At 35.4% G+C, this 15,904-nt stretch overlaps 2 protein-coding genes across 4 annotated transcripts in view; one reads left to right on the top strand and one right to left on the bottom strand.

The window, feature by feature from the left end:
* Positions 1-15,904, bottom strand: part of CTNNA3 (catenin alpha 3) — a 2,007,818-nt gene that overhangs the window by 1,153,436 nt on the left and 838,478 nt on the right. The window lies entirely within an intron of this gene.
* The window catches only part of LRRTM3 (leucine rich repeat transmembrane neuronal 3), a 160,493-nt gene that overhangs the window by 35,885 nt on the left and 108,704 nt on the right, over positions 1-15,904 (top strand). The window lies entirely within an intron of this gene.

Genomic DNA, 15,904 nt, shown 5'->3' with positions numbered 1-15,904 from the left:
AATTTTTTTAAAAAAAAGAAACATAAAGAAACACGATTGAATTGAAAAATTGCATTTTCAGATAATAGAAAACTCAAAGCTATTAAAAATTAATAAGGCAGGGAGAATTCTACAACAAGATCACGACATTCTACCTCTTAAATTAAAACATACAAGAAAATATTTCTTTCCTCAAACTTCCTGCCCCTGCTTTCCTCGCTACCATTTGGTGATTGCCAACTGGGGGTCAGGAGGCATTCTTTGTCGCATGCCAGAGAGGCTGCTAGGAGTCATGGGTGGAGGTAGACAGTCCCCTGAATTTCCCTGGATTTAGGCACTAGTCTCCTCTGGGTTGTACTTAAAAACTATTTTCTGTATAATGAAACCAAACTAAATATTTCCCACGGAAGCAATACAGTTCCCCAAATCTCTAATTGAATTCCATGTAGAGAAAAGGATTACTGGTTGTCCTTCCAAAGCAAAATTATAACAAATTCCTTCACAAAATTAATTCTCTCTCTCTCCCATCTTCTCTCCTCTTGACTCTGTATGTTTCAAAGAATAGATGATATAGGAGAGTTTCAACAGTAGTTTCAGCTTCTACACCTCTTCTTTCTATGTTAAATGCAAATATTAATTTCATGAAGTGTGCCTTCTTATAGTTATAAAATAATTTTAGAAGAAATGTATCCTCTTTGGCAGTTTCCAAAACCTGTGGGTTGCTTTGCAGGCACTACATAAATCTAGGCAGTGGCATGAACTTAGCACAGCTCTGTACAGTAAAACTAGTATATAGCACTGTGGTTGAGTCCTTTGTGTCTAGCACCCTGCCAAATTACTTAAGATGCTTGTATCTCAGTTTCTTCATTTGTAAACTGGGGACAATATTAATTCTTATTTATGTTGTGATAAATAATGAAGCATCTGGTACATAGTAAAACTTCAATAAGTGATTTGCATTAGTAAAAAAAATTATTATATTCCAAAACTATATAAAAGTTCCCTCCTTCCAGTCAGAATTTAATAAAGTTCCTTTTAAATCATATTTTTAGCTATAAATTAACCTATTAAATAAAGTCTTATTCATGTTTCTGATGTACAAAGATTTACCATCATATAAGTGACCCTTAAAGATTCTTTGTGTAATGCAATAGAGAATAAATTTATTTGGATTTCATTATTTTTTAAAAGACCCAAATGTCATATAATTGTTTATTGTTTTAAAGAATTAGCATGCAACTGGACTAACTCAACCATACAAAATGGTTTTGTAAAGGGATTTTTCAGGAAATATCTTTCAGATTATAAAAAGAAATGGCTAAAATAAGCTACCAGGCTCAAAGAAGCTCTTTCACATAGGCAACTGTGGGTCATTCTTAGTATTACAAATCCTAATGGAGCATACACTTGATTTTCAGGGGGACAAAAAGTAAGAGCTACAATAAACAACAACAACAACAACAAATGGTCCTTCCCTAACCACTAATATTAGAATAAAACCATAACAAATTCAACATAATCACTGGGGACCCATGTGTTTACAACTTGCTAGGAGGAAAAAACAATATATATCAACATACACTCACACCTCCACATCTCTGCATTATCCCACAAACAACTAGCAGTTCTTTTAAGATGAACTTAGTAGTTTTTTTTTATGTTTTCCTTAATTCATTCCATATTTCCAACTCAAAAAAAATGGGATAAGGAGAACAGATATATTTTGTATTTGGACAAGGTGGTCTATCTTACATTTATGTATGTTGCAATTTTTTAAATATAAGTTCCAAGAGCAGTAAGAAATATTATGTATAACATAGAACCTGGTACTATATATTATGATCAGGCAATTATTAACACTTCATTAGAAGCATTGATAGCTCTGGTAATGAGCAATGGGATGGAAAACAACAATGGAGATGGCAAAAATAAAATATTTTTCTCAAAATGCAAGATTTTTATTCCTGTGTACATGCACCTACACACATACATTACTCTTGACGTGAACCATGACCTTCCATTTGTTAACATTAAATAGACAATTAAAATATTGTCTATTATATAAGACCAGATCCTACATCAGTGTGTATATATGTGTATGTATATATGCATATATGTGTATGTGTGTGTGTGTGTGTGTGTGTGTGTGTGTGTGTGTAGCTTTTGTGTAAATTACAGTAAACAAATGAACTACCCCATCTGGCCAAGCGAATTAGAAGATGGCATATTTTCCTCAGCACTGCAGGATTCCAATCACTATATGCATCCCTACCTTCCACACAACTTTGAGGCTTACGCACAAAAAATACAACCATATGTGAAGCAGGACTGTCAAGATAGTCCATTAAAAATCACTTTCCCAGACAAATAAGAACTGATGGTTTTTAAAATTATTATAATCATAAAACAAAGAATGAAGTCGAAAAGAATACTCTGAGGTGAACCATAAAGTGAGATGACTGTGCCAGTGATAGAGAATAAACTAATTTCTTTAGATTTGAATTATCACTGATTTTATGTGGCATTTACAAACAGTAGCACTTAAGGAATATTAAATATAAGTCGTTATTGAGATGGAATATACCCCCTAAATAGTTCAATGCAACAATAATGAATAGTTAATAGATTCTTAGATGGGAGGAAACTGTTGTACTACTGAATCGTAATGAAATCTATGATTCAGTGTATTTCAAACATTTAAGAATGCTATCTGATAAATACATTTTTAATAGCTACTGAATTGTCTTTGCCCTTTTTACATAAAAGGACAAGATTATACTAAGAAAACTTATGCCCTGAGCATCAAGTTACCACTTAGAGGCGGTTCTTTGCCCCATGACTGCTGAGGCTGAAAGAGCCAATCTGTTCCCAGAAAAATGTGCCAATAACACCCACAGGATTTATTGGAAATATTCAACATCACAGCACTATCTCCCCTGTCATCAAATAAGATTAGTGTGTCATCGGTATGGATTTTGTTATAGTTTTAAAAATTTCAACCTGTTTACAAGACAAAAACAGTCTGATACTAGTAAGAAAGATCTAGTACTGTTTTAGAGAGTGTATCTGAATTAATATGATAGAAATATCTAATACATACATGTTCGTTTGACATTAAGGGAAAGAAACTAAAAAAGATAAATCCAAGCTAGAGAAAAACCATATTAACCATATTGTATTTCAGAAAGAAAAAAAATGAATAAATTGGATATAAATAAAAAAAGATTGGATCCAGAAGTTTCCATCAAACACAATGATTGTCTAGCCAGTGCATGGGCAGTACATAACACAGAAAAGCCACTCAATAGATATTTATGTAAAGAATGAATGTATATGAACTTGAGTATACAACACCATACTAAGTGCAAAAGGTAGTTTTAATAAGTAGGGTTTAAACATACATCTTTTTTTTATTATGTTATGTTAATCATCGTATATCATTAGTTTTTGATGTGGTGTTCCATGACTCATTGTTTGTGTGTAACACCCAGTGCTCCATAAACATACATCTTTTTATTTCATGCAGTATTTCTTTTAAAATAGCATCTACTGTTCTATTTTCTGATTGCAAAAGCAAAAATGCTCTTGCAAAATATTTTTTAAATATCAACTATTAATAAGAAAATGTAAAGTAAAAAATTATCAGTAGAAAAATAAAACCAGCAGCAAACATTCTTTTATCTGTGCACAGGCATTATTTGTAGGTACATATTTGAAATCATACTGTGTATCAATTTTGTGTATTGTTTTTATAACTTATTATTACTTTATAAGCATTTCCCATGTCATTAAAACTTCTTAAAAAACATGAGCTTTAATAGCTTCATATTGTTCCAGAAAATGTGCAAGAACTGAATTATTATGCTATTGATGTACACATGAAAATGCATATAATCAAAATACTGGGCAGAAAATTTCAAGTGGCTCTGTCCATAAAACTTTGATTGTATTTTTTATTATTTCCTTAGGATACATTTCTATATGCCGAATTGCTATATCAAAGAGACATATTTAGCATTTTTGATCTATAGCACTGCATTGTTTTCCTGATAATTTGTATTATATCTACTTCTGGTAGTTATGAGAGTACTTATTTCATCACACTTGGAATGTAGACATTTTAAGAGAGCTTTTACTATTTGATAGATCAAAATTGATATAATTCAAATTTGCTGATGAGATTGAACATATTTTTCTATGTTTATTGGCTGCTTGTATTTCTTTTTGCATGAACTCTCAGTCCCACATTAGAGGAGGAAAACTGACTCTTACAAAAACTCTTAAGGTTTCAATACACTGGAGATCCGCAATATTTCCATATCATGAAAAGCATCATGACTACTATGTAATTCCTATCAAATACTTTTCTGAAAACACCTAAAAGGTTCTGAATCTCAGAGTTACTACATAAACATGGGAGTAACAATAGTGATCTACATCAAAGATTTCTCCCACAACACAATTATTACAAAGCACTTTGAGACTAGAACTGATTGAGAGTCGAGGCTAGTTCCATACAATTAATGAGTTGTAGATATCTCAGCAACTCCAGATCACTGTAACCCGTAATAAATCTCTAGGCCTCTCATAAACAGCCACATCTTTAAACATACAAACAAGACAGATATTCTGAATTACATGACAGTTAGAAGCCCTGAATTACAGCAGAATCAGATATGGTAAGAAAGTTTTAGATTCAAGCATCCACAAAAGTTTACAGTCTGTCAGTCATAAGTATGGCCATTGGAATTTCTTTACAGTTATTCTGTTGTATTTTGTGAATTTACACTTTGGTTTTACAACACCATCTCTTAGGAAGACATCCACTTATTTCTTTCCCACATGAATCAGCTTCTCTTGTATATACAGCAGGTATTCAACAATTATTCTTTTCTTCTAGGACATTCATGGTAATACCCTATTTAAGTTCAGTGAGGTAACTGGTAGCCAGAGGTCAACTGGTCTTCCTCATACCCCACAAAAGATTTCTCTCCTTTAAAAAAAAATTGAGGGGCACCTGGGTGGGTGGCTCAGTCATTAAGCATACGCCTTCGGCTTGGGTCATGATCCCAGGGTCCTGGGATCGAGCCCCACATCAGGCTCCCTGCTCTGTGGGAAGCCTGCCTCTCCCTCTCCCACTCCCCCTGCTTGTGTTCCCTCTCTCGCTGTGTCTCTCTCTGTCAAATAAATAAATAAAATCTTTAAAAAAAATTGATTAGGGTAATTTTTAGCACCTATTTATTTTCACATAAAGTGCTAATAATGCCAAGAAAATATGTTTCAAAGTGGTGCTATAGAAATTTAGATATGATTGTGACCTGAAAGATCTATAAAATATAAGCAGATAATCTGTCTCTAGATAATGACAGTATTTTCACAAATAAAATAGTATCTTAAAAAGCCAGTCTGTCCTTTCCTTGGCTCCAGGAAGAACTATTTTAAAGGTTAACAAATTATTGCCTAAATAATATTTGAATTCTACATGAAGGGAAACAGAACATAGATCACATATGTAGATCTCCATTCTCTGTATCCTCTTGATATTGCTTCACTTTCCCAATATAATAGAGATAAGATTTCAAGAAGTCTCAACGTTCAAGCAAGGATGTACCCTCAACCAAATGAAACAGAAAGATATTTATTACTTATGCTGAGATTCCAGTTGTTTCCTTTCCTGTCTTCTTCCTTCCACGGAACTTTATTTTCATTTTCTGAATATTTGTATCATTTGCCTCTTCTGGCCCTTTCTCCCTTTCCATGATAACAGAAAAAATGAATATTTATCAACTTGGGCTATCTTTAATTACATAGCATAGCAAAGAGGCAGACTAGCGAAGTAGAAAAAGCAAAAGTTTTAGAATAAACATAACACTGCTTGAATCTCAACTGCACCCTTTATCATCTGTGTGGCTTTGTGCCATTTATTCAACTTCTTCAAGCCAGTACACGAGGAGTATGATTCACTCATCTGCTGTAAAAAATGCTTTATGTAAAGCACCTAGCAGAGTGCTTATGAATAGTAAGTGCTCAATAGATTTTTTTTTAAGATTTTTATTTATTTATTTGACAGAGAGAGAGACAGCGAGAGAGAGAACAGAAGCAGGGGGAGTGGGAGAGGGAGAAGCAGGCTTCCCGCAGAGCAGGGAGTCCCACGCAGGGCTCGATCCCAGGACCCTGGGACCATGACCTGAGCCAAAGGCAGAGGCGTAACGACTGAGCCACCCAGGTGCCCCAGTGAGTGCTCAATAAATGGCAACTGTCATCACCATTACTGTATAGGTAAGAGCAGAGAAGGGTGTAAACCACTCCCCCTTCACTGAGTTTGCAGGTAAGACCTGCCAACCATGAACATCTAACAAAAATATACCCATTGACATAATAAATTTTAATTACAAAGAACCCTGTCATCTCTACTATTCTTATAAATTTGCATCAGGCTGTTTTCTTCAATGTTTCTCCATTTCTTGGCCAAAATATTTTTTTTTTATCTACAAGATCAAACATATTATTTTGTCTTAAAACACTGTAATGTACCCCAGTAGATTTCATTATGTTAATATTTATTTCAGGAACTGGAAATTAAATGCAGTTATGTTCTTCTATTCAAACTTCTGCAAACCATCCTCATTATCCTTGAAGCTATAGTCTTTTACAGTCTTTACGGTGTCTTGAACTCTACGTTCCACTTAGTTTCTAAGCTTTTTTAAAATGTTGCCCTTGCACACCTACCCTTGAATTTGAAAAGGTATCACCAATTTATGGTTTTCAGGTCCCAGTTGGATAAATAAAACTTTATTTCTGCTACAGGCTGCTCTTAATCCCCCCTTCTTTGTCTTTCTGTTTCAGAGTTCAACTCCTTCCTTAACCACATTATATGACTGGTTTAAAATTTCTTGTAATATATTCACTATCTTAGAATACATTTTATTAACTTAAAAATATTCATCCTTTTCCTGCACTTTTTAGTACGAATGGTATTTTTGGTGTATTTGCTCTTGGAAAATAGCCAACTTTGGTCTTAACAGGCCCATCCAGATTTGTTTTAGTAACTTTAAAGTGATATTTACTTCCTCAACTAATTTCTCTAAGTCATTCACATAAGCAAATCTATAATATTAAAAGCTTTCTTTTTTTAAGATTTTATTTATTTATTTGACAGACACAGTGAGAGAGAGAACACAAGCAGGGGGAGTGGGAGAAGGAGAGGCAGGCATCCCGCGGAGCAGGGAACCCAAAGCGGGGCTCAGTCCCAGGACCCTGGGATCATGACCTGAACTGAAGGCAGACATTTAACTGACTGAGCCACCCAGCCACCCCTTAAAAGCTTTCTATAAATACTACTTAAAGATTTTATAAAGTAGAACTTTTAAACATGTTTCATAAATATAGAAAAGTAGGATAAGAAATAGAAATAACTTTTCAGAAATGTCAATATTAAAAATTAAGTCAACCACAAGCAGTTTTGATACATGTCAGGAAAAAAATATTATGGTATAATATTTGAGGATAGTTACAAATAGTTTTTTTAGGTGTTAAACATGATTTTATCTTCTGCTCAACCTATTCATTGAAAATAATTTTTAAAACTTACAAACAAATGTCAGTAATTTCAGGTTTTAGTTAAAACCAAACAGTACTAAATAAACACTGTAATGCTTGAGTTTTGATGAAAAGGAGTTGGCCATTAGCAGAAAATTCCATGTTATGCAATCTGCCAGGCCTTTCCACATTTTGTTGATACAGTACTAACATTAATATTACAAGGAGTTCTCAATAATTTGGATTAACAATCTGAATTAAAATGAACAATCTGAATTAAAATGAAAAAAATTATGCTTGGAAGAATTAATTTTACAGTAACAAAACTTCTGGCAACTTTTTAAAATATCTTTAAGTTTGCTCTTTAGTAATATTCTCACATATTACTAAAGCATAGAATTTGTTTTTTTAAGTGCTAAAATTCTCTTGTATAAATTAAATATTCTTCAAAATAATATTGTTAGACTCTTAAATTACCTACTCCTTTACTTTTAATCCATCTTATTGAGGTATAATTTTTATACAACAAAACGTACACACTTAAAAAGTGTATGATTTGATTAATTTCAAAGTGTATCCACCAGTGTAACTATCATACAATTAAAATACAGGAAATTTCTGTTACCAAGAAAGTTGACCTATATTCTGCAGCAATCCTCCCACCTCCTTGACAGACAACCATTGATCTGTTTCTATACCTTATATTAACTTTTTTTGCTTTTGAACTTGATATAAATGGAATCATTCAATGTACTATTTTGTGTTTGGTTTCCTTACTTGATAAAATTTTAGGCCTCATCCAAGTACTAACCAGGCCCAACTTTGCTTAGCTTCCAAGATCAGATATGCACAAGGTGGGAGGCCCAGTCCTGATTGATTCAGAGCTTGTGGTAACCTAGGCTGGAGTAAGCTGTTTCTTAAGAAGGAAAAAGTAATCCAATTCATTGATTTTTTTAAAGATTTTATTTATTTGAGAGAGTGAGCGAGTGAGCGAGACAGAGTGAGAGAGAGCACGAGCAGGGGGAAAGGCAGAGAGGAAAGCAGACTCACTGCCCAGCAGGCAGCCCGATGCAGGGCTTGATCCCAGGACTCAGGGATCACGACCTAAGCTGAAGGCAGACGTTTAACCAGCTGAGCAACCCAGGTGGCCCCCAATTCATTGACTTTTAATTGCTGAATAATATTCCATCATATACAGCACACTTGTTTGTGCATTCACTTGTTGGTAGGCATTTAGATTGTTTCCAATTTTTGACTACTATGAATTAAGCTGCTATACTATGAATTAAGCTGTGTACAAGTCTTCCATAAACATGTTTTTATTTCTCTTGGGTAAATGTTTTGGATTGCAATTGCTGGTTCATGGGATAAAAACTTACTTTTCTCTTTAAAGAATCTCCAAAACTGTTTTCCAATGTGATTGTACCATTTTATATTCCCATCAGTAATGCCTAAGACTTTCATTGATTCACATAATTTCTAACACTTAACAAGTTAGTTTTTTTGCTTTTCATTTTATTTCAGTCATCCTGATAGGTGTGTTATGGTACTCATGGTTTTAATTTGGATTTCTCTGATGATCAATGACATTAAGCATCTTTTCACGTACTTATCAACCATTTATGATTTTTTTTCCTGATGTGTCTGTTCAAGATTTTTGCCCATATTTTATTGGGTTGTTTTCCTTCAAACTGATTTTTAAAGTTCTTTATATTACCCCTTTTTTTTAAGGAAAAAATTATTCTAGCCTACGTCAATACAAGCTCTGTCTCAAGAGTGTGCCTACAATCTGCAGAAGCAACTTTGAAATATTAGACTTTGAATCAAAGGTTCTTGATGAAAAGGAGATGAGTAATCTGGTATTTTAGACTCCATTGAGACTTGCCATTTTCTATCTGACCAAAAGGATCATTCTTCAGTCACATTTAAAATCAGCATTTCATCATTTAGAAAAGCCTGCTTCAATCTAAGCAAAGCATGATGTGATTTTGCAATTGACAGCTTGCCCAAGTACTGATTTGTTTACTAAGGAGCACTTACAATATACCATAGCACCTTTTCTAATAAGGGCACTTACATATAATTGGTAGTAATAAATAATACCAGTAAGTAGTGTGAACAACATACATACTGCTTTCCTCTGCAAAGTATTAGAGCAGATGGCTAAGCATTGTGGGAAAGGATGTCCTTGACTTAGCTGTGATTTGATGAGATCGTCCCTGTTCAGACTGGCTTCTGAGTCCACAGCTATTAGAGTAAGTGAAAAAGAAACTGGAAAGGTTTCCCTTTCTTGAGTTTTCCTTCAAAGCCTGATGACCGTTTGGCTGGCTACTGTGACGAGAAATCAAGAATTGGGAAATGATCTGTCTTTGACTTTCCTCGGACTCTCCAATTCTCTAAGTCTATGACTGTGGAGTACAGAGTACTTGGCTTAGTGGTTTGTGTTTAACTTTTAAGGATTAAGGGTAGCTTTATGCCCGTCCATCCACAAGATCGTCTGGTTTTCCACTGGACCATCAGCCAAGGTCACAGTCTTTCTAATAAATCCTCAGCTTCCCTATTCTCTGTTTCTACCATTTATATCACTCTCTTCCTATTTCTCTACATTACTACATGAATTTTCAGGTCTTCAATCAGTCCATCAAAACTGCTCACAGGAAAATATATAAAAGTCTTTTATTCTAAGTATAACTGGTGGACCAATAACTGTTTAACATGCTATTTAGGTTCAAAACATGATTTATACTTACTTGATTCTTTCCCACCCACTCATCCCCTTTCATTTCTCTGTATTTGAACAAGTCTGTAAAGGTCCAACAATAGGTCAGTTGGCCTACAAAAAACTTGTTGAGTACTTATCTGTTAGGTACTAGCAGTATTGTAGTGAATAAAACAAACATCCCTACCCTTGTAAGGTGGGGAAGACCTTAAAAAATAACTGCATACAGTTAATTAAATAATTATAAGCATTTCTAGCACTGCAAGGTAAAGAACATAGTGTTGGAGAGCATATAAATGGGGTGGGATGCTACCTTAGGGGATCAAGGAAGACTTCCCTATAAAAAGGACATTTCAGCCAAAACCTGAAGTTAAGGAACTAATAAGGTAGAAAGAGAAGAACATCTTAGAAAACAGCAGGAGTCAAACATCCTCCAGTCTCTGGAATCCACATGGCCCTGTGCTATTTTCCTCACCATTGCCTTTATTCCTGCCCTCATCACCTTCTCCATAGAGTACTATAATAACCTCATTACCATTCTGCTCTATAAAGTGTTGAAGGCTCTCTTTATTGTTATAACATCACCCCTTACTAAAAAATCTATAGTGACTTCCCTACAGAAAAATGGTGAAATTCCCAAGTTTTGCATTGTTAGCCCTCTTCAATCTGGACCAAACTTACTTATTTTTTATTAGGTTCCTATCAGTCTGATCCATTTACTTTCTGCTCAAAAGTCCATCCACAGGAGTGACTTTGTCTGGACTGGAGTGACTTTGTTATCATTCATTTCATCCAAACCAAGTTTTTAAATTTCATGTTAAAGAAGATTTATGGGCAAAATGAATAAAGAATCATAGGCCTCTTTAGTAGAAACCCTGACTGTATGTTTTTTTGCAAACTGTGGCTGTTTTCCAAATAAATAAATATAAGTTTATCATTTGCTTACTAACATGAATCAAAATTGAAATTTGTAGAGAAGTTTATTGGGTATTTCATGTGAAATTCAATATAATTTCTATGTCTAAATGTTTCCATGACAGTTAGCTGGAAATGGTTGGTAGCCCCATTGTCTAAAATAATGACCTAATATAAATTAGTGGGAAAATATATTAAGGGCTTGGGATAGCAAATTTTGTTTAAAGACCCTAAAATGCATGGGGTATGCTATGCTATGACCCTAAGCCTAAGATTAGCAATAAAAGTATAGAAACTATAGGAGTGGCCCCAATTCAGAGATACAGAAAGAATAGTACCCTGTTGTTTGTTGTCACATGTAGAATAGAAAGCCAGAAGAACTTTGGTATTCTCATCTGAAGAACTTCCAAATGTGTTTTATGTTTGTAAAAATAAAGAGGGTCTTGTTTTAGAGGGGAAAAAAAAAACCCTAAAGTAGCTATCTATCATTAATAGATAAAGACCCACTGTTTTGCCATAACAAAGAGGAAAGGCTAAGGAAAAAAAAAATTCTCTTTCTGAGATGGGTGGATAGTTGCTGTCCATAAATCCTGTGCTTCAAACTGTCATTGAATTTACGTTAAGTCAGAATCTATAACCTCATATATGTCTGGATCTTGTATGGTTTAATTTGAAGACTACACAAAATAGTTCATAAATTTAAGTATTTTTGCTTAATCTTTATGGACCCAACGCATATTAAGAGAAATGACACATAGTCAAACTTTTAGTTTTAAGTATAGAATAACCAAAGTTGTACTATACAGAAATCCATACTTTTGTATACCATCATGAGTGACATAAATGTGTGTCTATATACATATGCTATCAATGACATTTCTGAATATACACCCCTAGAGAATGAAGAGAATGGGAAGTTGCTGATCTATGATTATAAATGGTATAAATATAATGGGTAATATTTCAGTTGTATGAGATCAGTAAGTTCTAGAGATCTGCTACACAGCTTTAAGCCTTTAGTTTACAATACCGTATTGAACTCTTAAAAATTTGTTAGGAGGTGTGACTGCGTGGCTCAGTCAGTTGAGTGACCGACTCTTGATTTCAGCTCAGGTCATGATGTCAGGGCCCTAGGATCGAGCCCCGTGTTGGGCTCTGCAGTCAGCGTGAAGTCTGCTTGAGATTCTCTCTCTCCCTCTCCTTCTGCCCCTCTCCCATTCTCTCTCTCTCTCAAATAAATAAATCTTTAAAAAATTTTTAAGAGAGTAAATTTCATGTCAGTGTTCTGACCACAATTCTAAAGGTGGGGGAGAGAAGATAAAAGGGCTGAAAGAAACTCCAAACAGCAAATAAAAGTTTGCAATTCAGGAAGTTTCATTCACTACATTTACTAAGTATGACACACTATTTCATAAAGGATTTTATTTAAATGAAAGGTAGCCTGAAACGACGTGGATGGAACTGGAGGGTGTTATGCTGAGTGAAATAAGTCAATTAGAGAAAGACATGTATCATATGACCTCACTGATATGAGGAATTCTTAATCTCAGGAAACAAACTGAGGGTTGCTGGAGTGGTTGGGGGGTGGGAGGGATGGGGTGGCTGGGTGATAGGCATTGGGGAGGGTATGTGCTATGGTGAGCGCTGTGGATTGTGCAAGACTGTTGAATCACAGATCTGTACTTCTGAAACAAATAATGCAACATATGTTAAGAAAAAAGAAAAAGAAGATAGCAGGAGGGGAAGAATGAAGGGGAGTAAGTCGGAGGGGGAGACGAACCATGAGAGACGATGGAATCTGAAAAACAAACTGAGGATTCTAGAGGGAAGGAGGGTGGGGGGATGGGTTAGCCCGGTGATGGGTATTAAAGAGGGCACATTCTGCGTGGAGCACTGGGTGTTATGCACAAACAATGAATCATGGAACACTACATCAAAAACTAATGATGTAATGTATGGTGATTAACATAACAATAAAAAATTAATAAAAAGAAAGACAGGTAGCATGAAAGCAAAGCTTGACAGAAACAACAGTCATGGTTCTAAAATTATTGCCTACCCTGAATTATTATGCAATTTATTTTATATGAAGTGTACAAAGCCAATCATTTGAAGGAAGTCTCTATTGGATCTTCTAGATAAAGTCATGAGCCCTTTCATGAAATAGCCACTCCTCATATACCTATTTTTCAATATGACTTTGAGAATTGGGTCATCCTAAAGTGACAAAATCATATATTTAGTAATTAAAATAGCATTCTATTAGATTTTAGTTTGTTCACAGTATTAGAACATACCTAAAGAAGTATGCCCCACTTAACAAAAAAATTGAGTAATGTAAGAGTCCAACATGAGATTCTGTATCACAGAAGTAAGAAAGTCTAGATCCAGAGTGTAGACTTGGGTATTAACCTGCCGGTCTGTATAATGGCTCTCTGCCATACTCTGGCCATGGTATCTGGAAGAGTTAGTTAACTATTCTTATTCCTCAGTTGCTGCACCAGTGAAATGAGAGGTAAAACAGCACTCATGACATAGAGTAGGGGGAGGGGGGATAAGACAATATAGGTAAAGTGCAGTTAACACTGCAGGGCATACACTGAATGCCCAATAAATGTTAGCTCTACTTTATCATCCACCTCCTCATCTTCATCATCACCATCGTCATAGAACTCCAGAGTTTTCAAAATTTTTCAAATTTTTGAAATTTTCCTCTATGGAGAGAAAGTCCTTTGAATGTGGCACTGTCATTTCCTAGAATTTTAAACATCAGATTCAAAAAAAAAATTGGTTTGGTTTGGTTTTGCCTTGCTTTGCCTTCCTGAAGCCCTGATATCACAGCAGATGGTTAACTGCCTGGCTTTTATTCTTTGGCTTTCAAAAGAAGAGGAAGGAAAACAAGACTTTACCTAGGCAATAGAAAAAATATTCCACCCCCATAAAGTTTGAAGAGGCCTACAATGTCCCTAGTGACTTGTAAGGCACCAAATATATCTACCGGTTACTAATCACATTAGTCAATATTTCATTTCTGAACCAGGGGAACGGGCACAAATTATAGCTAAAGTTCAAGAGGTTTGACTGACCCATGATAGTCAATAACCAGTCTGTCCTCCACTCCACCAACAAAATCAATTACTGACTTAGAGACCATTGTGTTCCTTGTCTAATCTCCTAAACCAGGTGTACCATAAGGCATAGAAGATAATGGTTTTAAGGAGCCAAACAGGAGGATGAGTGAAATGCTTACTGTCTGCTTGCTCTGTTAGCAGCAAACTACATGGGGAAGCCACCTTCTGGCTCACACTGAAGGAAGAGAACCCCAGCATTGCAACAGCTGTCACTGGCCTTTTCTGTTTCCCAAGCAGAAATCAAAATTGAATGAGAACCAAAACTGTTGAGACCTTCCTACCCACCTGTGTCTAAATGAGCCAAATGAATAGCAAAAAAGCAGATGGCCCTGGAGTTAATGAGAATCTCACAAGCCCACAATTCTATTGAAATAAAATTTTGCCACCTCAGCTTTCGGTTACAAAATTGAGCCAACCAAACCTTCCAACACTTTTCCCAAAATGGGAATAGTTAATCCCATGAGGGCCCATTATCAGAAGACAGCCTTCAAGTCAAGGGTGCTCAAGACAGTCTCAAATCCTGTAATTGTCTAGGTTTGCTCTGATTCCTGTACATCAGAACTTTTTTCTCAGGCATTGATCACTTCAAGCATCAACAGGTTTTCTAGCAGTTTATTCCTAAATCAATAGCCTGACTACAGTAAATCCCAAAGATGAATTATCACATTTATAGCTATTTTCCTTATACCTTCGTTTATATCTGTAACTATTATTCTGATTAGACCTGCCATTTTAACACTTCATCAGTTCATGCAGGCATCACTCACCCTGTATTCTGCCCTCTTTTCCTGGACTTTGAGTCCTTTTGGATTGCCACTGACCATATGAATTACCCTCCCCCACTTCCATTTCTGTCTTTTTTGGCAGCTTGACCTCAATTTTTTTCTCCTCCTCCTCATTTACAGCACATCACCATTGCTCTTCTGGCCAACTTCCATAGCACAACATTTTCTTCCTGCTGTAGCTAAATCTAAATCTGCAGCTGTTTTAATATGGCATCTGTGGTTAATTTTTGGTGCAATATTGCACATCTTGAATGGCAGTAATGTCTGATGCTACTGCAATATTATACAAGATTTCAGACGGATGGAACCTATTAACTCACTGTAAACTAATGCATTATGGATGTGGCATGACACTTAACTGCAATATACAGTATCTGGATGGGGAAATTCCAGGTGCCTTCAGCCACTTAAGAAGTGAGGACATTGCATCACTTTCCTGCTGCTGCAGTGCTCTATAATTTCACCACTTACTTGTTCCCAAAGTAGTATCAAAAGAACAAAGAGAAGATGAAATCCGCATGAAGCTCCCAACAGTTGCCTATTTGGCTCAGTTCTCTGTTCATTTTTCTAGGTTATGAGATTGCTCTTGGTGACTTTTGACAACGTGAGAACATGATGATACAAGGGGCTCCATGCACATACTATTAGATAGAGGAGAACTCAGTGAAAAAGAGTAAGCTGACCAATATACTATGATAGACCAAACTCATGAAATAAATACACTTGATTCTGACAGTTGTAACAACAGAGTCATTTGGGAGAGTGGCACGAAAGAGAATGAGTCCCTTTAAGGGCAACCAAGAGCTAGACTTTGCTAGTTAAGCATTTAAAGGAAA

The sequence above is a fragment of the Callorhinus ursinus genome, unplaced genomic scaffold (genome assembly GCF_003265705.2).
Source record: "Callorhinus ursinus isolate GAN/ISIS: 27379988/994484 unplaced genomic scaffold, GSC_fseal_2.0 scaffold31, whole genome shotgun sequence".
Taxonomy (NCBI): domain Eukaryota; kingdom Metazoa; phylum Chordata; class Mammalia; order Carnivora; family Otariidae; genus Callorhinus; species Callorhinus ursinus.
The sequence above is the reverse complement of the archived record's forward strand: the minus strand, read 5'-3'. Positions and strand labels throughout refer to the sequence as shown.